The sequence below is a fragment of the Entelurus aequoreus genome, linkage group LG27 (genome assembly GCF_033978785.1).
Source record: "Entelurus aequoreus isolate RoL-2023_Sb linkage group LG27, RoL_Eaeq_v1.1, whole genome shotgun sequence".
NCBI lineage: Eukaryota > Metazoa > Chordata > Actinopteri > Syngnathiformes > Syngnathidae > Entelurus > Entelurus aequoreus.
Window position 1 is genome coordinate 22,422,411 of NC_084757.1, and position 25,000 is coordinate 22,447,410.

Genomic DNA, 25,000 nt, shown 5'->3' on the forward strand with positions numbered 1-25,000 from the left:
ATTGTATCCTCTTACGATCAATAATTTAAAGAAAAGCCTCAGAAAAAAACTTGGCTCTCCAAGGACCACCATAATGACCAACATTAAAATAGAGTAGCGTAGTAGGCTTAAGTATTCATTAAAAACAAGGCAGAGGTTTTATTTAACGAGCATATTTAATATATTTTTGGCCACTGTAACATTATAAACGGTTTGAACAGTAACACTGTTTGAATAAAGGAAAATAAAACACTATACCTATAATCAAGTGATTCTTTGGTGTACCACTAGATGGAGCCCGCATACCACTAGTGGTACCACAGTTTGAGAATCACTGTCCTAAATAGGGTTGTACGGTATACCGGTCGGTACGAATAAAGTATTGCGGTACTAATGAAATAAAAACGGTGCAATACGCCTTCTGAAAAATGCCGGTTCCTTTTTTTTAACGCGCATGACGGCGCGCCGTCGTCACGTCATGACATTGCTGGTTTTACGAGCAGAGGCGCATGTTCGGCAATGCACACGCACAAAGTACTTGCAAGCAGACACGGTGTGTGGACAGAATGGACACATTTTGACTTAAAAACTAACGATAAAGGTGAAGTTTTAACACTGAAACCCCGCACAGCAAGAAGTAATGATAAATAAAGGATAAATGGGTTATACTTGTATAGCGCTTTTCTACCTTCAAGGTACTCAAAGCGCTTTGACACTATTTCCACATTCACCCATTCACACACACATTCACACACTGATGGCGGGAGCTGCCATGCAAGGCGCTAACCAGCACACATCAGGAGCAAGGGTGAAGTGTCTTGCCCAAGGACACAACGGACGTGACTAGGATGGTAGAAGGTGGGGATTGAACCCCAGTAACCAACAACCCTCCGATTGCTGGCACGGCCACTCTACCAACTTCGCCACGCAGTCCCGTGCTTTAAAACATGGCGAGCAAACCAGCGGCTAAAGTCCATCTGCAATCAGCAGTGTTGTAGCTACTTCTAAATCACTAATCCTCGCTTCCATGGCAACAAATAAAGTATGTTTCTTACAATCTTGCAGGACTAGGAAGAGCTAAACATGCTTCACTACACACTGTAGGAGGAGGATACAATAGCTCACCGCTAACAACAAGCTAGCACTCCTGAATGTAAACAAATGCCATGGGTGGATCTACACCTGACTTCCACTGTAATGATACCAAGTACAGGAGCGTATCTAGTCGATACTACAATGATTACATCAATATTTTTTATTGTCACAAAATCTTTTTTTAATTTTACATTATGTTTATAAACTCAGGAAATATGTCCGTGGACACATGAGGACTTTGAATATGACCAATGTATGATCCTGTAACTACTTGGTATCGGATCGATAACCAAATTTGTGGTATCATCCAAAATTAATGTAAAGCATCCAAACAACAGAAGAATAAGTGATTATTACATTTTAACAGAAGTGTCGATAGAACATGTTAAAAGTGAAAATACCCTAAATGAACAAGTAGATTAATAACTAATTTGTATAGCTTGTCCTTTATAATTTTGACAAATAATATAATGATAAATGACACAATATGTTACTGCATATGTCAGCAGCTAAATTAGGAGCCTTTGTTTGCTTACTTACTAATAAAAGACAAGTTGTCTCGTATGTTCTCTATTTTATTTAAGGACAAAACTGTTCTTCGATTGCAATAAGAAACATATGTTTAATGTACCGTGAGAGTTTTTGTTTAAAAAAAAGGTAATAATGCCATTTTTTGTGGTCCCCTTTATTTAAAAAAGTATAGAAAAGTTTCGAAATACAATGCAATATTGTTATCGGGACAACCCTAGTCCTAAGTAACTTAAAATCGGCTATGTATGATATTTTTCCTCATAATATAAAGCTTTTGGTACAGTACTTTTTAATTTCTCATCTGGCATTACTACTACTGCCAGCTGCAGTTCAAATGAAGCGCAAATGAATCTAGGTGAAAACAATTCATAATTCATAGCCTTTGTTGAGTTTCAAAGTATTGTTACAAACACAAAAAAATTACCAACACGCAGCAAAATCTAAATCAAAAACACCATAAAACAATACTGCAAAATGTAGAAATAAGCAATTACATAGAAGCTGCACAATAGAAAAAAAAATAAATGCAAAAGAAAAATAGTTAAAATACATTAGCGTGCAAACGGGATTCTTAATGTAAATTAGCATCGAGCTATCGCATTTGTTTAAATGCATTTTGTCTATGTTGAATGCCACAGAAAAATGATCTAGTATCTTATGACATACCTTATTTCTGTATGATTAGTTTTACAATGCTTCAAAGTGGTGTTGTTCCGATACCAATATTTTTGTAACGGTACCGGTACCAAAATGTATTTCGATACTTTTCAGTACTTTTTGATACTTTTCTAAATAAAGGGGACCACACAAAATTGCATTATTGGCTTTATTTTAACAACAAGTCTTACGGTACATTAAACATATGTTTCTTATTGCAAGTTTGTCCTTAAATAAAATAGTGAACATACAAGACAACTTGTCTTTTAGTAGTAAGTAAACAAACATAGGCTCCTAATTTAGCTGCTGACGTATGCAGTAACATATTGTGTCATTTATCATTCTATTATTTTGTCAAAGTTATTAAGGAAGAATGTGGTACAAAATGAATTATTAATCTACTTGTTCATTTACTGTTAATATCTGCTTACTTTCTCTTTCAACATGTTCTATCTACACTTCTGTTAAAATGTAATAATCACTTATTCGTCTGTTGTTTGGATGCTTTACATTAGTTTTGGATGATACCACACATTTGGGTATCAATGCGATACCAAGTAGTTACAGGATCATACAATGGTCATATTCAAAGTCCTCATGTGTCCAAGGACATATTTCCTGAGTTTATAAAAACAATATACATTAAAAAAAAAAACGAAAGAAGATTTTGTGATGCTAAAAAATATCGATGCAATCATAGTAGTATCGAGTCGATACGCTCCTGTACTTGGTATCATTACAGTGGATGTCAGGGGCTGGTGGGTGACCGGTACTTTTTAGAGTACCGAATATGATTCATTAGTATTGCGGTACTATATTAATACCGGTATACTGTACAACCCCTACTTCAAAGTAAAAGCTCTGAAATTGAACACAACTGCCTGTTGAGTTAGCAAGTTTAGACCAATTGTTAGCATACTGAAAATCTCTCTTAAAAAGGATGTTGAGTTTGCGGATAAAAACGTATTGTTCCTAAAATGTTTTGAGCTGGAACGCTATGTTATCTTGTATATAAATATATTTTATTAAATAAAAAAATATTTTACATATGAGTTGAAAAAATTACGCACTTTGAGCTGTTTTAATGCTGACAACATTGGCCCCTATTTCATAGTTCAGGACCTTAAAAATATGTCTACAGGTAAAATCCCTCCCACAATATACACAGTAGTGATTTTAGGCTTGTTTTCTAACGTGTTTTTAGCACATTTTGGAATGCCCACTTTTTGTTCCAAAATGTGGACGTGCTTGTGTTTTATGTGTTTTGGTAACGTCTTCATCCCAAATTAGGATATTTTCGCACAGAATTTAAAGGAATGATGAAATATGTCTGCCAGGTGCATTGTTGCAGTCAAATTGATTTTGAAGAAAAAGGGTTTTGGTTGGAGTTTAGGTGGGGAAAAAAATTTAAAGACTCAAGCCAAATGTGATCCTGAAATTCAGCCGCATCCCAGAGTGAAGAAAGAATATAGACCTAAAACTAAAAAATGAACAAAAATTAAGTTAAGCCACAAGTATTCTGTTTTGCCTCCTCTTCTACTGATGTTTTCCTCCAGGTGCTGAAAGAGCATGAGGAAACACAAGCTATTGTAGACCTCGGCAAAGTAAGGCCCAGGGGCCACATGCAGCCCGTTGAGCTTTTCAATCTGGCTGCGGACATTCCCAAATCATATTTTTAGATCTTTAAGATGGAAACTGTAGCTGCCATTATGATGTGCAGTGATGTTTTCAAATGACCGCAAGTCTTGAACTATACAAAGTATTTCAATGGTTGGAATCTGCACTTTTGCATGATATACTAGTTACTATGGTAATCTAAGTCACAGCAGCTCAGACGAGGCACCAAGCAGTGTGGGTGGGGAGCGTTTCCACTGAAATGCGGGTGTCAGGGACAGACGTGGAAGTACATTTTTACAACAAAGTTCTAAAGCTTAGTGATTTATCAGATTGTAGGTGGGTTTATTTTTTACCCTTCGCGTTCATATTTCGTTGTGTTTGTTGCATTTTTGTTGCATTTTGCTTGATTGTAAAATATGTCGATTGAGAGGGGGTGTGACGTTCATATGTTGTCAATATTCAGTGTTTTATCCTTCATAGTTAATATTGTAAATCCCACATCCTTTATTTTCATGTACATTCTGGGTGTCTCAAGGTCTGTCATAATGTTTTTAGCATTCAAATCAGACATTATTGTGAGATTTTGTATTAGTGTTCCTAAAAATCAGATATACCGGCCACCAGACACATTTTTTTCTCTCAATTTGGGCCTCTGAGTCAAAATAATTGCCCAGGCCTGGTCTATGGTGTTTATGGATGAGCAGGGAAGTCCAGGAACGTCGATTATTTTATAATTTCGCTCCTAATTTATAGCCATGTTTAGCTGTATAATCACTCGCCATACAGCAATAGATGATATCTGTCTATTGCCTACCACTTCTATGTTAGCTACCTCTCCTTGTTTATAATGTATATTTTTTGCTGGATCTACTCTATTTTATGCTGCCCTTTTTTTTTTTTTTTTGCTGCAGCTGTTACATATACTGTAATATTACACATGGTAATTGGGATTTGTTATTGTACATATTATATAAAAATAAAATATAATATAATAATATATCAGTATATATTATATACTGTATATGTAATATGTAAATATTACATATATGTTATAGTTTATGTTGCTACTATGGTACATTTTAGGTCTACTTAATACCTGCAGTATTCTTTCCATCCTTTGAAACTGAGCTACTGTGTGGAACAAGTTCCCTTATGGATCAATAAAGTTTGTCTAAGTCTAAGTCAGTTTTGAAGAAAACGTGCACCCGGGCGACAAAAACGTGCAATTAAGTGATGAAAATAACAGTTTTACTTGCCTTTATCCACACTGTCTATGCAGGGAATTGGGCTCCAGTTCTGTAGATGAGGTCACACCATGAAGGGGCGGCATATCGAGTCTGGCGATGGAAAGGGAGCGTTACAATTACATTTTGTTATCTACACACTACTCAAAAACTAATTGTTATGATTGAAAATGACTGCCAGATCCATTTTCAAGAGCAAAAAGTACAAACCCCAAAACCAGTGAAGTTGGCATGTTGTGTAAATCGTAAATAAAAACAAAATACAATGATTTGCAAATCCTTTTCAACTTATATTCAATTGAATAGACTGCAAAGACAAGACGTTTAACGTTAGAACGGGAAAACTTTGTTATTTTTTGCAAAGAATTGCTCATTTGGAATTTGATGCCTGCAACGTGTTTAAAAAAAGCTGGTACAAGTGGCAAAAAAGACCGAGAAAGTTGAGGAATGCTCATCAAACACTTATTTGGAACATCCCACAGGTGAACAGGATAATTGGGAACAGGTGGGTGCCATGATTGGGTATAAAAGCAGCTTCCATGAAATGCTCAGTCGTTCACAAACAAGGATGGGGCGAGGGTCACCACTTTGTGAACAAATGCGTGAGCAAATTGTTTAAGAACAACATTTCTCAACCAGCTATTGCAAGGAATTTAAGGATTTCACCATCTACGGTCCGAAACATCATCAAAAGGTTCAGAGAATCTGGAGAAATCACTGCACGTAAGCAGCAAGGCTGAAAACAACATTGAATGCCTGTGACTTTTGATCCCTCAGGCGGTACTGCATCAAAAAGCGACATCAGTGTGGAAAAGGATATCACCACATGGGCTTAGGAACAATTCAGAACACCACCGTCAGTAACTACAGTTCGTCGCTACATCTGTAAGTGCAAGTTAAAACTCTACTATGCAAAGCGAAAGCCATTTATCAACAACACCCAGAAACGCTGCCGGCTTTGCTGGGCCCGAGCTCATCTAAGACGGACTGATGCAAAGTGGAAAATAGTTCTGTGGTCTGACGAGTCCACATTTCAAATTGTTTTTGGAAACTGTGGACGTTGTGTCCTCCGGACCAAAGAGGAAAAGAACCATCGGGATTGTTATAGGCGCAAAATTCAAAAGCCAGCATCTGTGATGGTTTGGGGGTGTATTAGTGCCCAAGGCATGGGTAACTTACACATCTGTGAAGGCACCATTGATGCTGAAAGGTACATACAGGTTTTGGAGCAACATATGTCGCCATCCAAGCAACGTTATCATGGACGCCCCTGCTTATTTCAGCAAGACAATGCCATGCCACATTCTGCACGTGTTACAACAGCGTGGCTTTGTAGTAAAAGAGTGCGGGTACTCGACTGGCCTGCCTGTAGTCCAGACCTGTCTCCTATTGAAAATGTGTGGCGCATTTTGAAGCCTAAAATACAACAACGGAGACCCTGGACTGTTGAACATCAAGCAAGAATGGGAAAGAATTCCACCTGAAAAGCTTCAAAAATGGGTCTCAGTTCCCAAACGTTTTCTGAGTGTTGTTAAAAGGAAAGGCCATGTAACACAGTGGTAAAAATGCCCCTGTGCCAACTTTTTTGCAATGTGTTGCTGCCATTAAATTCTAAGTTAATGATTATTTGCCCCCCAAAATTTTTTTTTTTCAGTTCGAACATTAAATATCTTGTCTTTGCAGTCCATTCAATTGAATATAAGTTGACAGGGATTTGCAAATCATTGTATTCTGTTTTTATTTACGAATCACACAACGTGCCAACTTCACTGGTTTTGGGTTTTGTACATAAAGACAACTTGTTGGTAAAATGTTGGTCATCTGGACATTATGGGGCTGGGAACTACTGTTATAGAGCAACCGATTTTTATTTTATTTAACTTTTTCCCTAGGAGGCGATCCCACATATGCGATTCCCCTCATCTCCCAGTGTGATGAACACGGTGCAGAAAAAGGCATAGTGAGGCGAACGCCTCACCTCGTTCCACGCGGAGCCCCTCGCTGCCTGTAATAGTAGAGGCTTAGCTTTGAGTGGGGGAAGGGCAAGAGGTGCACAGGTTTGTGACCAGACGAGAGGAAAGGGGGGAAAAGAACTGGGCCAGGAGTAACGTTCTGAAGTTAAGTGCGTCACTTTTGGAGAGAACGGCAACACAACCGAGTGCGACAACAACGCGCGTGTGTGTGCAGCGTACTGTAAATACACACACTTTGGCCAGCAAAGGAACATGAATGTTGGAGTTTGGAGGTATAGCAGAGGATGGATTGATAGTTTTGGCTCACTGCCCGTGCTCAGTGTCTATCTGTGTTGGAGGGGAGGGGACTGATGGTGGGGATCTATCTGTTGTGCTCATGATAAACCCAGCTCCCCCCACCCCCTTCACTGCAACAACACAACCAAAGTCAGGCCGTGTTTACACAACTACAATCTAGTAATAATGTCAAAGTACTACCCCTGGGGTTTTAAAAATGTCCACATTAAAACTGCAAAAGCGACTGTAGATGCGGTAATACGCATACAAGACCAGTAGTTGGCGATGTTGCCTCGTAAACAAGGTTTGGAGTCCAATATTGTTGTGAATTTGAGAGTCTCACCTATGAAAATGATCAATGGTTGCTCCTCCCACCAGTTATTAGTCGACCATCTGGCAAAACATAAACAAAGCAACTTGAAATAATCCAAAAAGTCAGGAAAGTTGTAGTAACACAGCGCCGTAGAGCGTGTGATAAAAAAATATAAATAACTGGCGACTTAGTGGATTATTTCTGATTGTTCTATTTATTTCTATTATGAAAGGTGGTGAAAATTATGAATTAGCAGGGGGAGCAATCATGTTGGTTGTGCATGAGCATGAGTACCATGGGCTTTGACTTTGTTGATTGTTTTGACTCTTTCAAGGTGGTGGTTATCATAAATAACTGGCAGGAGGAGCAATGTCATTGATTATATGACACGTATGTTGCACACGCTTGTGTGTGAGTGAGCACACCAGGGGCTTGAAATGTGTTAATTTTTTCTATTATATTTTTTTTATGCAAGGTGGTGCTCATAACAACTAACTGTTTGACTTTGTTGATTGTTTTGACTTTTTCAAGGTGGTGGTAGTCACAAATACCTGGCGGTAGGAGTTATTGCATTGATTATGTGACATATATGTTGAGCGAGCACATGCCTGTGTGTAAGTGAGCGTAGCATGGGCTTCAACTTTGTTGATTATTTTGAATCTTTCAAGGTGGTGTTTATCACAAATAACTGGCTGGAGGAGCAATTGCATTGATTATGTGACAAATTGTGAGTAAGCGTACCATGTGCTTCAACTTTGTTGATTATTTTGATACATTTCATTTATTTTACGCAAGGTGGCGGTTATCAGAAATAACTGGCGGAAGGAGCAATTTTGTTGATTATGTGACACATACAGTATGTTGTGCTAGCATGTGCTTGTGCATGAGCAAGAGTACCATCGGCTTTGATTGTTCTGACTCTTTCAAGGTGGCGGTTATCATAAATAACTGGCAGGAGGACACGTATGTTGCACACGCTTGTGTGTGAGTGAGTGCACAATGGGCTTACATTTTGTAAAAAAAATAATAATTAGCATTTCTATTATATTTATTTTATGCAAGGTGGCGGTCATAACAACCAACTGGCGGGAGGAACTGTTGCATTGATTATGTGACACATATGTTGAGCGAGCACATGCCTGTGTGTGAGTGAGCGTAGCATGGGCTTCAACTTTGATTATTTTGAATCTTTCGATGTGGTGGTTATCACAAATAACTGGCGGGAGGAGCAATTGCATTGATTATGTGACACATTTGTTGAGCTAGCGCATGGTCATGTGTGAGTGAGTGTACCATGTGCTTCAACTTTGTTGATTATTTTGATACATTTCATTTATTTTATGCAAGGTGGCGCTTATCAGAAATAACTGGCGGAAGGGGCAATTTTGTTGATCATGTGACACATACAGTATGTTGTGCTAGCATGTGCTTGTGCATAAGCAAGTGTACCATGGGCTTTGATTGTTTTTACTCTTCCAAGGCGGCGGTTATCATAAATAACTAGCAGGAGGACACGTATGTTGCACACCCTTGTGTGTGAGTGAGCGCACCATGGGCTTGAAATGTGTTATTTTTTTTAGCATTACTTTTATATTTATTTTATGCAATGTGGCGGTCATAACAACTAACTGGCAGGAGGAGGTATTGCAATGATTATGTGACACGTATGTTGTGCTAGCATGTGCTTGTGAGTAAGTGTTCCGTGAGCTGTGACTTTGATGATTATTTGAGTATCTCTATGTATTTTATGCAAGGTGGCGGTTATCACAAATAACTTGTGGGGGTAACAAATGCATTGATTTTATGACACGTATGTTGTGCCTGCATTTGCTTGTGAATGAGTGTTCCATTGTCTTTGACTTGGTTGAATATTTTGAGTCTATTTAATGAATTTATGCGAGATGGCGGTTATCACAAACAACTAGCGGGAGGAGCAACTGCACTGATTATGTGACACATATGTTGTACAAGCATGTGCTTGTGCGTGAGCAGCCGTACTATGGGTTTCGACTTTGTCGATTATTTTTAGACTTTCTATTCATAGAAACACTATGTAAGTTGGCAGTTATCGTTAATAACTGGCAGGAGGAGCAGTCACATTGATTATGATACATATACTGTGCTCACTTGGTGCTTGTGCGTGAGCGAGCATAGGATGGGCTGTTACCTATTATTTTTAGTGTTAATATTTGTTTCTATTATGCAAGGTATTGGTTATCATTAATAACTGGTGGGAGGAGCATCTGCCTTAGTAATAAAACACGTAGGTTGTGCTTGTAAGTGAGAGTTCCAGGAGCTTTAAATTTGTGAATTGATTTGAGTCTTTCTATTCATGTATTTTATGCAATATGCCGGTTATCACAAATAACAGGCGGGAGGAGCAATTGCATTGCTTATGTGACACATATGTTGCGGTAGTATGTGCTTGTGTGATGAAAGTGTAACATGGGCTTTGTCTTTGTTGATCATTTTGAGACTTAGTATTTATAGAAACATTATGTAAGGTGGCGGTTATCATTAATAATTGGCAGCATTTATTATGACATGTACGTTATGCTCACATGGATGCTTGTGTGTGATCGAGCATAGCATGGGCTGTTAGTGGGAATATTTTGAGTCTTTCCATTTATTTATTCAATGCATTGTGGTGGTTATCACTAATAACTGTCGGAAGGAGCAATTGCTTTGGTTATATGACACATATGTGCTAGCACATGCTTTGGTGCGAGGGAGCGTAACACTGGTTTCAACTTTATTTTTAGATTTTTAGACTTTCTATGCATACACTAAGGTGGCAGATATCATTAATAACTGGACGGAGGAGCAATCACATTGATTAGGACATGTACTGTACTAGTGTTGTCCCAATACCAATATTTTGGTACCGGTTTGGTACCATTTCAATACTTTTTGTTACTTTTCTAAATAAAGGGGACCACAAAAAATGGCATTATTGGCTTTATTTTAACAAAAAATCTTAGGGTACGTTAAACATATGTTTCTTATTGCAAGTTTGTACCTAAATAAAATAGTGAATATACAAGACAACATGTCTTTTATTAGTAAGTAAGCAAACAAAGGCTCCTAATTTAGCCGCTGACGTATGCAGTAACATATTGTGTGTCATTTTCAGACCGGTACTTTTTAGAGGCGGTATAGTACGGAATATGATGCATTAGTATCGGAGTACTATACTAGTATTAGTACAACCCTATACTGTACATTGTGCTCACATGATGTTAGTGCGTAAGAGACCATAGCATGGGCTGTTTCTGTGATTCTTTTAGCTTTACTATTTTGTTCCCATTGTGCAAAGGTAGCGGTTATCATTAATAACTGGTGGGAGGAGCAAATACATTGGCTATATGACACGTGATTGTGCATGAGCGATAATGCTGGGGGCTTTGATTAAATCGATTATTTTGAGTATTTCTATTTATTTCTTATGCATGGTGGCAGTTATCGTCTATAACTGGCGGGAGAAGCAATTGAATGAATTAGACCAGTGTTTTTCAACCGTTTTTGAGCCAAGGCACATTTTCTGCGTTGAAAAAATCTGGGAGGCACACCACCAGCAGAAATAACTAAAAAACGAAACTCAGTTGACAGTAAAAAGTTGTTGTCGCAATTGTTGGATATGAATTTAAACCATAACCAACCATGCATCACTATAGCTCTTGTCTCAAAGTAGGTGTACTGTCACCACCTGTCACATCACGCTGTGACGTATTTTGACGTTTTCCTGTGTGTAGTGTTTTAGTTCTTGTCTTGCGCTCCTATTTTGGTGTTTTTAACTGTTTTATTGGTATTTTCCTGTAGCAGTTTCATGTCTTCCTTGAACGCTATTCCCCGCACCGGCTTTGTTTTGGCAATCAAGAATATTGAAGTTGTTGATTGTCATGTCATGTGCGGATGTACTTTGTGGAAGCCGTCTGCTGCTCCACACACTGTAAGTCTTTGCTGTCGTCCAGCATTCGGTTTTTGTTTACTTTGCAGCAAGTTCAGTTTTAGTTTCGTTTTGCATAGCTTTCCCTAAAATTCAATGCCTTTTCTTAGCGGCACTCGCCTTGTGTTTATTTTTGGTTTAAGCGTTAGATACCTTTTTTTTTTTTACCTGCACACTGTTTCCCGCTGTCGCCTGCGTATTGTGATCACAACAAACCATGTTCCCGACGTCTACAAAGCAATTAGCTACCTGCTGCCACCTACTGATATGGAAGAGTATTACACGGTTACTCTGCCGAGCTCTAGACAGCACAGACACTCAACAACGGCACATTATTTGCGGATTATAACTACCGTATTTTTCGGACTATAAGTCGCAGTTTTTTTTCATAGTTTGGCCGGGGGTGCGACTTATACTCAGGAGCGACTTATGTGTGACATTATTATACACATTACCGTAAAATATCCAATAATATTATTTAGGTCATTCACGTAAGAGACTAGACGTATAAGATTTCATGGGATTTAGCGATTAGGAGTGACAGATTGTTTGGTAAACGTATAGCATGTTCTATATGTTATAGTTATTTGAATGATTCTTACCATACTATGTTACGTTAACATACCAGGCACGTTCTCAGTTGGTTATTTATGCCTCATATAACGCACACTTATTCAGCCTGTTGTTCACTATTCTTTATGTATTTTAAATTGCCTTTCAAATGTTTATTCTTGGTGTTGGGTTTTATCAAATAAATTTCCCCCAAAAATGCGACTTATACTCCAGTGCGACTTGTATATGTTTTTTTCCTTCTTTATTAATGCATTTTCGGCCGGTGCGACTTATACTCCGGAGCGACTTATACTCCGAAAAATACGGTACTAGTTTGGAAAAAATATTTTTAACCCAATCATGTGAAATTAGATCATCTCCCACGGCACACCAGACTGTATCTCACGGCACACTAGTGTGCCGCGGCACAGTGGTTGAAAAACACTGCGTTATACGACACATGATTTTGCGTGAGCGAGCATATTGAGGGCTTTGATTAAATCGATTATTTTGAGTATTTCTATTTATTTCTTATGCATGGTGGCAGTTATCGTCAATAACTGGCGTTATATGACACGTGATTTTGCGTGAGCGATCATGCTGAGGGCTTTGATTAAATCGATTATTTTGAGTATTTCTATTTATTTCTTATGCATGGTGGCAGTTATCGTCAATAACTGGCGTTATATGACACGTGATTTTGCGTGAGCGAGCATATTGAGGGCTTTGATTAAATCGATTATTTTGAGTATTTCTATTAACTTCTTATGCATGGTGGCAGTTATCGTCAATAACTGGCGTTATGTGACACGTGATTTTGCGTGAGCGAGCATATTAAGGGCTTTGATAAAATCGATTATTTTGACTATTTCTATTTATTTCTTATGCATGGTGGCAGTTATCGTCAATAACTGGCGGGAGAAGCAATTGAATGAATTAGATGACCACGTGTACGTTGCACTCGCATGGGGCATTGCATAAACAGGCAGACCGAGGGTTTGACTTTGCGGATTATTTCAAGTCTTTCGATTCGAAGGTGGTGGTTATCATCGATAACTGGCGGGAGGAGTGATTGCATCAGTTTAATGAGTAGCATTAGAGATCCTGGCAGTAACCACTACAGTTATTATTGTTAATACACATTTTCTGCAAGGTGGAGAACACTCCCATAGGTTACGTTATCCCTCACCAGTTTGTTTGTGCAAGGAGAGAGAGCGGCGTATCTCGCCCAGTTGCAGTGTTCAAAAAGCAAAGTTGGCCGTCATGTGGGAGCGAGCGTGCGCTCCTCTTATCCCCCACAAAGTGTAAATCCTGGCGAGGAAGAAAATGAGTTTGAGGGATTGTCCCTGACATTAATCCGGCCCAAACACTGCACTTCCGCAGAGGACGCGGCGCGCAGCAGCAAAGACAAAGCAAATCAACAATCTATTTACCAAAGGAAAAACTAAATCAACAATCCTTGTTGCTTCTGTCTGCTCTCATTTGACAATTGCTTTGCAGCCTGCCTCCATTCTGCCTGTCTGGTGACTCGCTGCCAGTGCACGGCCATCTTGGAATCTGGTTGCCATTAAAATATTTGCATTATTTTATTTTATTACTAGCTTGAAGTAAACGCAACAACAACAAAAAAGGTACAATTTATGCAGGTAAAACCCAACGGCGTCACGAGAGAGGAGTTTAGCCACTAGTGGAGATAGATGGCACATAGTTAGCCGAGTGGACGTGTAGGAATATGGATTACATTTTATAAGTAACTTTGGTTGTACGGTATACCGGTACTGGTATAGTATCGCGGTACTAATGAATAAAAACGGTACTATACTCTGTTTGATAGGTACCGGTTCCCTGGGAGGAAGGCGCGTCGTCACGTCATGACATTGCTGGTGTTGCGAGCAGAGGAGCGAACGAACGTCCATTCGCAGTCGGCAGTGTTTTAGCTTTTTCGAAATCACTAATCCTGGTCTCCATGGCGACAAATAAAGTAAGTTTCTTACAAGTATCATCCCTGCAGGACGAGGAATAGCTAAACATGCTTCACGACACACCGTAGCTCACCGGTGACACAATGTAAACAAATACCATGGGTGGATCTACACCTGACATCTACTGTAATGATACCAAGTACAAGAGCGTATCTAGTCGATACTACAATGATTACATCAATATTTTTTATCGTCACAAAATCTTTTTTCCTTTTAAAAAAATTCATATTCTGTTTATAAACTCAGGAAATATGCCTCTGGACACATGAGGACTTTGAATACGACCAATGTATGATAATGTAACGACTTGGTATCGGATCGATACCTAAATTTGTGGTATCATCCAAAACTAATGTAAAGTATCAAACAACAGAAGAATAAGTGATTATTACATTTTAACAGAAGTGTAGATAGAACATGTTAAAAGAGAAAGTAAGCAGATATTAACTGTAAATGAACAAGTGGATTAATAATCAATTTTTACAGTTTGTCCGTCATAATTTTGACAAAATAATAGAATGAAAAATGACACAATATGTTACTGCATATGTCAGCAGCTAAATTAGGAGCCTTTGTTTGTTTACTTACTACTAAAAGACAAGTTGTCTTGTATGTTCACTATTTTATTTAAGGACAAACTTGCAATAAGAAACATATGTTTAATGTACCGTAAGAGTCTTTTGTTAAAATAAAGCAAATAATGCAATTTTTTGTGGTCCCCTTTATTTAGAAAAGTACCGATAAGTATCGAAATACATTTTGGTACCGGTACCTGTACTAAAATATTGGTATCGGGACAACACTATAAGTAACATATACAAGTAATTACACTGAACATCTTGTACAACATTTTACTAAAGACAACTCATGTTCAGATTACGCCCAAATATGTATTTTTTTTTTTTTTACTAATTACATCAAAACATTTCTACAACCACTTGTAGAAGAATTTGTAAATCACTAAAAAAAAATATGTTTTTTTATTGCAAATTAACTAATTTGCTAATTATCCCCAGATACGTTAAATTTCTACAAATTAAGGCACAATTTTTGTACAAATTAATTTTAAAGACAACACATGTTCAAATTACCCCAACAAATGGCAAATGTATACAATTTTAAGCACAATTTATTTGTACAAAATTGCAAATGACCCCCAAATATGTTAAATTTCTAATCATTACAGTACACCTTTTGTACAAAATCCAACTAAAGAAGAAACTAACTTTCAAATCACCCCAAAATATGTCAAAGTTCCACTAATTACAGTAATATTTTTCAACAATTTTTTTGAAGAATTTGCAAGCTACAAAAATTTGCAAAAAAAAATGCAAATGACCCCAAATTTCTAATCATTACCCTTTTTGTACAAAATACTAACAAAGAAAAAACTAATCTTAAATTAACCCTAAATATTTTAAATTTCTACAAATTACAGCAAACCTTTTATACCAAATTCTACTAAAACAACTTCTTTTCAAACACAAACTTGGTCAAATTTCAGCTAATTACTAAATTATTTTTTACAATATTCTTCTAAAAATAATTAATTTGCAAATGACCCCCAAATATGTCCAATTTATAGTAATTACAGTTGGGTTTTTTGTACAAAATAATACTAAAGACACAACTCAATTTCAAATTACTTGAAATATGTCACATGTCTACTAATTACAGAAACATTTTTCAAAATGTTTTGAAGACTTTGCAAATGACAAAAAATGCAAATGAACCAATTTGCAAATGACTCCCAAATATGTAAAATGTCTACTCATTACAGTACACCTTTTGTACAAAATCCTACTAAAAAAACACATTTTCAAATTACCCCCAAATATGTCAAATTTCGACTAATTTAAGCGCAATTTTTGGACAAAATTGTTTAACTAATTTACAAATTACCCCTAAGTGTGTCAATTGTCTACAGTGCAAAATCCAATAAAGACACAACTCACTTTCATATAAACCCCCAAAATTTTTAATTTGTGCTAATCACAGCAAAATATTTGTAAAAAATTATTCTAAAGACACAACTCATGTTTGAAAAACCCCAAAGTATCAAATTTATACTGATTACAGTCTAATTTCTTTGGACAAAATCCAACTAAAAACTTGAATATTTTTCAAGTTACCACAAAATATGTCAATTTTTCTACTAATAATAGTGAACCTTCCTAGTAAACAAATATATATTTTTCAACTAATGAAACAAAATTTCTCTTTTTTTTTTACTAATCACAGTGTCCTTTTGGTACAATATGACACCAAAGATAAAAAGCTACTTTACTTACCCCCAAATATGTCAGCATCCTACCAATTACAGTGTGAAAAGTGATAAATATGTTTTAAGTGACCTCCAAAATATGTTATTGTTATTAATAATTACAGAGCCCTTTCAGCACAAACTCGTATTACTTTAACCCCCAAATATGTCAAATGTATACTAATTTACTATTGGTGAAAAAAAAATTCCAGCTAAAGTAAACCAACTACAAAAAGCTGCTATATTTACACAATAATTACAGTGCAAAATCCATATTAAATATTTTTCAAAATATGTCACATTATTACAAAATACAGTGCTTTTTTCATAGAAAATCCTATCAAATATATTTTAACCTCTCGGATATGCCAGTTTTCTCTCAAATTACAGCGCCTTTTTTAACAAAATAATAATTGTTATTTATCTGTAAGGATCGTTCACAAGGAACGCTGAAACAAAAATAACATAAAAATGCCAAAAATGAAGGTTCAATTATTCAATAAAACAATTGTAATACTAAATAAAAAGTCCTAATGTTACAATAATTATTCATATTCACACTTTAATTCTATTTTAATATGATAGTTGTTTTTTTTTACTATAAAACAATTAATGGGTCTAAAAGAACAAAATGTTTGTTTTTTTTAATAGAAAAACTATCATCCACATGAAGCTTTTAGACCCCAGTAAACTACAAGCACTTAACTAGGTCTAAAAATAGCCTCTGTGCTCTTATGGAGCATGATAACAATCAGATCAGAAGCTCAATTGACTCTTAATCAATTGAAGTGGGCATGTCAGGGCTGCCCGGGACCAGAGGGTGCTTGGGGTGGTGTGTGTGTGTGTGTGTGTGTGTTTTAAGAAGAGAGGGAGCAATAGATAGACAGATAGGAGGTCTGGTGGGGGGAGGGGATAGCCAAGCAGAGATTGTTGGTGTCGTGGGAGCAGCTCAACAACAACAATAACAGCAGTGTGTGTGTGTGTGTGTGTTTGTGTGTGGAAGTGGGATGTGTTACGGCCCCAACTCAAGTGATGAAATGACATCTTCGACAAGATATCCTAACGGTGTACACATGGTGAATAACACACCGTGTCCATTATAATTGTATTATTTACGTACCAAATCTCCGGGAGAACTTGGAACACGTTACGAGGGAGGCGCTGGTTCTTCAGTCCGAGTGGACCATGTTCTGTGTCTCTATTGTCCAAGCAACCCATCGGAGGTGTGGCCGCAAGGTGGTCGGTGCCTGCCGTGGCGGTAATCCCAGGACCCGTGAGGGATGCACTGTAAAAAAAAAATCTTATTTTTAGGGTTAATTTACTCTAAATTTCTACTGTTATTTTTCTATTTTTTTAAATAATTTATAAATCTGTAGAATTGAAGACATTATCTGTAAATAAACAATCCGCCAGTTATTTTAAGTAATATGCCAGTAATGACAAACTATGTATATTTCTATTTTTTTTACAGAAAAATACCAAATTAATTATACATAGCATTTTCTGTTTTCTTAAATTACTTTCAAATTCATGTAAAATTACAGTAATTATCTTTCATTAAATATGTAGCTTGTTATATAAAAGTCTATGTCCATACTAACAATCTAACACAGGGGTGTCAAACTCAAATACAGAGTGGGCCAAAATTTTAAACTGAACAAAGCCGCGGGCCAAGGTTGAACAAATGAACCTTTTAATAGGGACCCAAACAAGTTTTGCATTGAATATTGAACAAGCAAGGCTTATATAACTTTATAGTGACATGCAAAATCCAGTTTCAAATAATAAAAATAATAATTAAAAAATATCAATGGCATATCAAATACAATTTAAATAAAAATTGAATGCCTCTTTTCTATTTGCAGCCTTCTGAGGTAAATATCAACATTAACTTTTTACACAGGCTAATAAATTTGAAAATAAAATAACAATGAATAAAACAACCATTCAGGACTTTAAACGCTACAAAATACACCCCCGCTACCACCAAACCTCCCCCTCCACACACACACACACACCTTGTAGCGTCCCGGAAGAGTTAGTGCTGCAAAGGGTTCTGGGTATTTGTTCTGTTGTTTTTATGTTGTGTTTATGTTGTGTTACGGTGCGGATGTTCTCCCGAAATGTGTTTGTCATTCTTGTTTGGTGTGGATTCACAGTGTGGCGTATATTTCTAACAGTGTCAAAGTTTTTTATTTGGCTACCCTCAGTGTAACCTGTATCGCTGTTGATGAAGAATGTGTTGCATTCAATTGTGTATGCGTGCAGAAGCCGCACATGTTATGTGACTAGGCCGGCACTCATTGGACTGGCTGAAAAGCAGATGTGATGATTTTCGGGAGGGGCGCTGAAGTTTGGAAGACTCCCGGGAGGGTTGGCAAGTATTACAATTAGCAGTGAATGCGGTGTTACCGCGGCAACGCCGCAATATATAATCGGCGGGCCAGCTTTAGTGTTAATTTGATATCCCTTCAAGGGCCAAGTGAAATTACACGGCGGGCCAAATTTGCCCCGCGGGCTAGAGTTTGACACCCATGCTGTAGAATAAAGGTATTTTTCTGCAGAATTGTTTGCATCGTCACTTTATTAAAGGTGGTTGATCTTAACAATTCAGAAAAAATCTGTAAAATAATGGTATTTTTCTGTGGAACTGCCAGCATTGTCACTTCATTAAAGGTGTTTGATCGTAATAATTTGGAAAAACTCTGTAGAATAAAGGTATTTTTCTGCAGAATTGTTTGCATCGTCACTTTATTAAAGGTGGTTGATCTTAATAATTTAGTAAAAATCTGTAAAATTACGATATTTTTCCGCAAAAATTTTCATGAAAATTTCTGTAAATATAATGTTTTTGATCATTATTTGGTTTACAATGTTTTATTTTAATTTTATGGTTTTCGTTTGGCAGCCATAGCTGCCAGTAGACGACCGTTTTTTTACAGAATATTTTTTTACAGTGTGCCGTCAAGTTGAAGAAGGAGTCCTATCGGGTCCTTTAGGTTCATGGGACTCCGGAGGCAGGGGACAGGTACCGATAGGCCAAGCGGTGTGCGGCTTTGGCGGTTGCGGAGGCAGAATCTCAGACATGGGAGGAGTTCGGAGAAGCCATGGAGAACAACTTCCAGACGGCTTCGAAGCGATTTTGGGCCACTATCAGGAGGGGAAAGCAGTGCACTGTCAACACCGTGTATGGTGGGGACAAGGTGCTGCTGATGTCACCGTGGATGTTGTGAATCGGTGGAAGAAATACTTCGAAGACCTCCTCAATCCCACCTACACGGAATCAGTGCCCGGGGACTCTCTGGAGGGTTCTCCTATTTCTAGGGCTGAGGTTGCCGAGGTAGTTAAGTGGCTCCTCGCTGGCAGGACCCCGAAAGTGGATGCAGCAATGTGTTGACATTGGGGGCGGTGCCTCTGGATTAGCAGACTGGGGTGGTGGTTCCTCTATTTAAAAGGGGAACCGGAGGGTGTGTTCCAACTATCATGGGATCACACTCCTCAGACTTCCCGGTAAGGTCTATTCAGATGTATTGGAGAGGAACTTCAGATTCAGGAGGAGCAATGTGGTTTTCGTCCTGGTTGTGGAACTGTGGACCAATTATTTACTCGGCGGGATCCTTGAGGGTGCATGGGAGTTTGCCCAACCAGTCTACATGTGTATTGTGGACTATGAGAAGGCATTTGACCGTGTCCCTCCGGAAGTCCTGTGGAGAGTGCGCAGAGAGTATGGGGTATAGGGCTGCTGATTGTGGCGGTCCGCTCCCTGTATGATCAGTGTCAGAGCTTGGTCTGCATTGCCAGCAGTAAGTCAGACCCGTTTCCAGTGAAGGTTGGACTGTGCCAGGACTGCCCTTTGTCACTGATTCTGTTTAAAACTTTTATGGACAGAATTTATAGGCGCAGTCAGGGCGTTGAGGGGATCTGGTTTGGTGGCTGCAGGATTAGGTCTCTGCTTTTTGCAGATGATGTGGTCTTGCTGGCTTCATCTGGCCAGGATCTTCAGCTCTCACTGGATCGGTTCGCAGCTGAGTGTGAAGTGACTGGGATGAAAATCAGGCACTTCCAAGTCCGAGTCAATGGTTCTTGCCAGGAAAAGGGTGAAGTGCCATCTCGGGTTCAAGTACCTTGGGGTCTTGTTCACGAGTGAGGGAAGAGTGGATCGTGGATGGTGCAGCGTCTACAGTGATGCGGACCATGCATCGGTCTGTCGTGGTAAAAAGGATCTGAGCCAAAGGCAAAGCTCTCAATTTACCGGTCGATCTACGTCCCTATCCTCACCTATGGTCATGAGCTTTGGGTTATGACCGAAAGGACAAGATCACGGGTACAAACGGTCCCTACGTCGGGTGGCTGGCTTTCCCTTAGAGATTGGGTGAGAAGCTCTGTCATTCGGGAGGAGCCAGATGACGTGATTCGGGCAATTGGTCAGAATGTCCCCCGAACCCCTCTCTGGGGAGGTGTTTAGGGTGCGTCCGACCAGTAGAAGACCACGGGGAAGACTCAGGACACGGTGGAGAGACTATGTCTCCCAGCTAGCCTGGGAACACCTTGGGATCCCCCGGGAAGAGCTGGACAAAATGGCTTGGGCGAAGGAAGTCTGGGCTTCCCTGCTTTTAGGCTGCGACCCGACTTCAAAAAAGCGGAAGAAGATAAATGGATGGATGTACAAAAATAATACTCAAAACTATATCATGCACATTTTCTTCAAATTTGACTTTTGGTACAAATCATCCATCCATCCATTTTCTACCGCTTGTCCCTTCTGGGGTCGCGGGGGGTGCTAAAGCCTATCTCGGCTGCATTCGGGCGGTAGGCGGGGTACACCCTGGACAAGTCGCCACCTCATCGCAGGGCCAACGGTACAAATCATACTACAAATATTTAATTTTTATTTATTTCCTTTACCGTAGTTACAGTGCCATTTTTGTGCAAAATCATAGTGTGTGTATATATATATATATATATATATATATATATATATATATATATATATATATATATATATATATATATATACTGTATATATTTGTATAGAATTCTACAAAGTATGTTTTTTAAGCAACCAGCAAATAACGGAAATTCTTAGCCGTTTTAGTGCATTTGTGTACAAAGAAACGTATTAGCAGCTCTTTCTTAAAATAACTAATTTTCCACTAATGACTAAAATATTTAGTACATATTTAGTACATATTTTGGGTCAAATAACATTATTATTATTTTTTAAATTTTATTTGATTGATTTATTGTTTTTTTAATTATTATTTTTTGAATGATTATTGATTTATTTGTAAGCAACAACACTCAGGAACACTTTGATACAACATAGAAATAACTAAATGAAGATATAAAATATTATTTCAAGAAATAAGTCCAGTAATAACATGGATAACATCGACAATACTAAAGATAATAATAATTCCTATTAAAATCACGATAACTGTGTCCATTCTATGAACATGTCTGTGTACATGTAAAAAAATCCCTTAAATGGACATACACATTAAATAAAGTCTATTCAGCACATTAGATGTTGGCGGTATTAATCTGACCATGTGTTATTATTATTATGGGCCTGCTGCTATGCAAGCAGCCCATCTTATCATTGCTTGGACTTAACAGTTTATTCTTATTTTGCCGCCTTCAATATCGGACAAAGTGGTCAACGAACCCCAACATATCTTATATCCTTAGAAAGGTCTCAAACGTGCCAACGTCGGTAGCTCCTTTTTGAATAAAATTGTGCTACCATGGCAACGCTACTCAGGAAAAAACATCCTATGGGCCCATTTATTTGGTACACTATCTTTACCTTTTCTCAGGAAACCCCAGAAAACGGTGAGATTAACTCTTCTTGTAGCTTAGCCATACGTTGAAAAAATCATGATTTTTGATTCTTGCCGCTATTTTGGAAGTATGCTAACATCTTTTATATTAGCATGCTAAATGTTTTATGCTAGTTTTTTTTTAAATTAATTTTGAATGTTTACACCTGCCAATAGTGAATTTTGTTATTTTCTTTCATCCTGTCACGTGCTAACATTTGATGCTAGTTTTTTCAGCTAATTTTGTATGATTCAACATAAAAATAGTGCAATTTAATACTTAGCGGAATTTTGAAGTATGCTAACATGTCCTTCGTCATCATACAAAGCATGTTTCATGCTAGCTTTTTAGCTAATCTTTTTTGTTTAAACCTAAAAATCATGGATTTTGATACTTGGCACCATCTTGGAAGTATGCTAATGTCGTTCATTTTAGCATGCTAACATTTTTTGCTAGCTTATGAGCTAATTTTGTATGTTTATACCTAAAACACATGGATTTAGATACTTGGCGCCCCGGGCCAGAGGTTCAGAGCACAGGTAGTAGGCCCATCAACATTTCGGTGGAAATGCTAATGTTAGCATGCTAACATTTTATGCTCGCTTTTGAGCTAATTTTATATGTTTATACCTAAAACTCATGGATTTAGATATTTGCCGCCCCGGGCCAGAGGTCCGGAGCGCAGGTAGCAGACCCATCAACATTTCCGCGGAAATGCTAATGTTAGCATGCTAACATTTTATGCTAGCTTTTGAGCTAATTTTGTTTGTTTAAACCTAAAATTCATGGATTTTGATACTTGGCACCGTCTTGGAAGTATGCTAACGTCGTTCATGTTAGCATGCTCGCATTTTATGCTAACTTTTGAGCTAATTATGTTTGTTTGAACCTAAGACGCATGGATTTAGATAATTGGCGCCCCGGGCCAGAGGTTCAGAGCACAAGTAGCAGGCTCATCAACATTTCCGTGGAAATGCTAATGTTAGCATGCCAACATTTTATGCTAGTTTTTGCGCTAATTTTGTTTATTTAAACCTAAAAATCATGGATTTTGATACTTGGCACCATCTTTGAAGTATGCTAACATTGTTCATATTAGCATGCTAAAAAAATTTTTTTTGATAGCTTTTGAGCTAATTTTGTATATTTATACCTAAAACACATGGATTTAGATATTTGAGGTTCAGAGCACAGGTAACAGGCCCTTCAACATTTCCGTGGAAATGTTCTAGTTATTACTGTCGTTGTAGTTTGCATCTTATTGACAGCTGTGTCTAACATATTAGTAAACAAAAATATGCTTCTATATGATCCGTGCAAAAATAATACACATATTGTTACCTTTATACCTCCAATTATTAGCAGTGAAAAGGCAACATTTATATTGTGCACGTGTACCTAATGCTGTGGCCATCCTGCGTCATACATGACAACTAATCCAGGATATGAATCCTCCTTTTTTTTCTTTTCTCGAGTTGTTGTCTCCGTTTCTTTTCATGTTTGTCTCCTTCCCCTCCCCCTCTTTCTTTGCAGATTAGAATTCATTAGCAATCAAAGAGCCTCCAGAGAGCGCAGGCTCTTAATTACCTTCTCATTTGCATTTTTGCATATTAATGACTGCAGGGTTTTTTGGAGAGGGTTTTTTTTTTTGCCGCAGTGGTTTAAAGGCACCTCGGTGCTCTTGTTCTCTGGGGAGGAAGAGGAGGAGGAGGAGGAGGAGATTGGCCGGAGGCAAGGCTGCAAGCCTGGACCCCCTCGCGCCACACACACACACACACACACACACACACACACACACTTCCTGATGGGAGCTGGACAAGGCAAGGGTGGGATTGGCTGCAAGCATATGGAGCGGGTGGGGTTGTGGTGTAGGTGGTGCCGCTGGTAGTAGTGGGGAGGGGGGCGGGGCTTCAGGGGTGCACAGGTTAAAGGTCAATATCCCTTATCAACATAAGAAAGAACACATGTCTCGCTGGCTGCCTAATTATTGTCATATTGAGCCGTTTAAACACCTGATGTGGACAAAATAGAGCCTGGGAGAAAGTCGGCGTCAATAATCCAGTTTGGATGAGACTCGTGTCCCACTGTGTGCTCACTCGGGGTGAGGGGGGTCTTTATATCCCCCGAGAAAAGTGTTCAGTGCTGAAAATGAGGCTAGTGTGTGTGTGTGCGTGTGTCTTTTACATTTTGGAATGTTCGTTGTGGGGGCAGTAAGAGGCTCATTTAGCTTAATGATGCTGCTTTGCCTGCATAGCAAGTAAGACCATATACATGTATATTGCTTTGTAGAAACTGTATGGACAAAACATGCTCCCCCCCCCCAATAAAAAAAAGCCCCCTTCAAGGCTTGATGTTCTGACTGGACACTTCAGCATCAATAATGTATGTTTTATATGTTTTAAGATACCTCACAAACATAACAATTAATGAGCTGGAGCCGCCAGACATCTGGCCAACAGGTTCAAACGTGACTGAATGAAACACCTCCTGTGTGTGTGTGTGTGTGTGTGTGTGTGTGTGTGTGTGTGTGTGTGTGTGTGTGTGTGTGTGTGTGTTTGTGTGGGTGTTGTCGCTTTTTACCAAAGTGGTATTAAAACCTTAGTGAAGAAAAATATAAACAATTACAAGAAAAAGTTGTGTATTTATAAGAATATTGATATAATACAGTGCTCTAATTTGTAAATAGTTTTTTTTGATATGGTAACTTGAACTGGAAGTAGTTCGATGGCGCTATCCGCAGGGGAAACAG

The 25,000-nt window shown here is 38.2% G+C and overlaps 1 protein-coding gene across 5 annotated transcripts in view; it reads right to left on the reverse strand.

Moving 5' to 3' along the window:
• Window positions 1–25,000, reverse strand: part of tcf3b (transcription factor 3b) — a 142,602-nt gene that overhangs the window by 111,334 nt on the left and 6,268 nt on the right. For 3 of the 5 annotated variants that reach the window (XM_062038708.1, XM_062038713.1, XM_062038706.1), the window contains exons 2-3: window positions 17,549–17,713; window positions 5,136–5,216 (exon numbers count right to left, since the gene is read on the reverse strand). The gene's annotated coding sequence lies outside the window, so the exon portion shown is untranslated. Of the gene's footprint in view, window positions 1–5,135; window positions 5,217–7,715; window positions 7,766–17,548; window positions 17,714–25,000 lie in introns of all 5 variants that reach the window. The other 2 variants (XM_062038714.1, XM_062038707.1) reach the window with 1 other exon arrangement.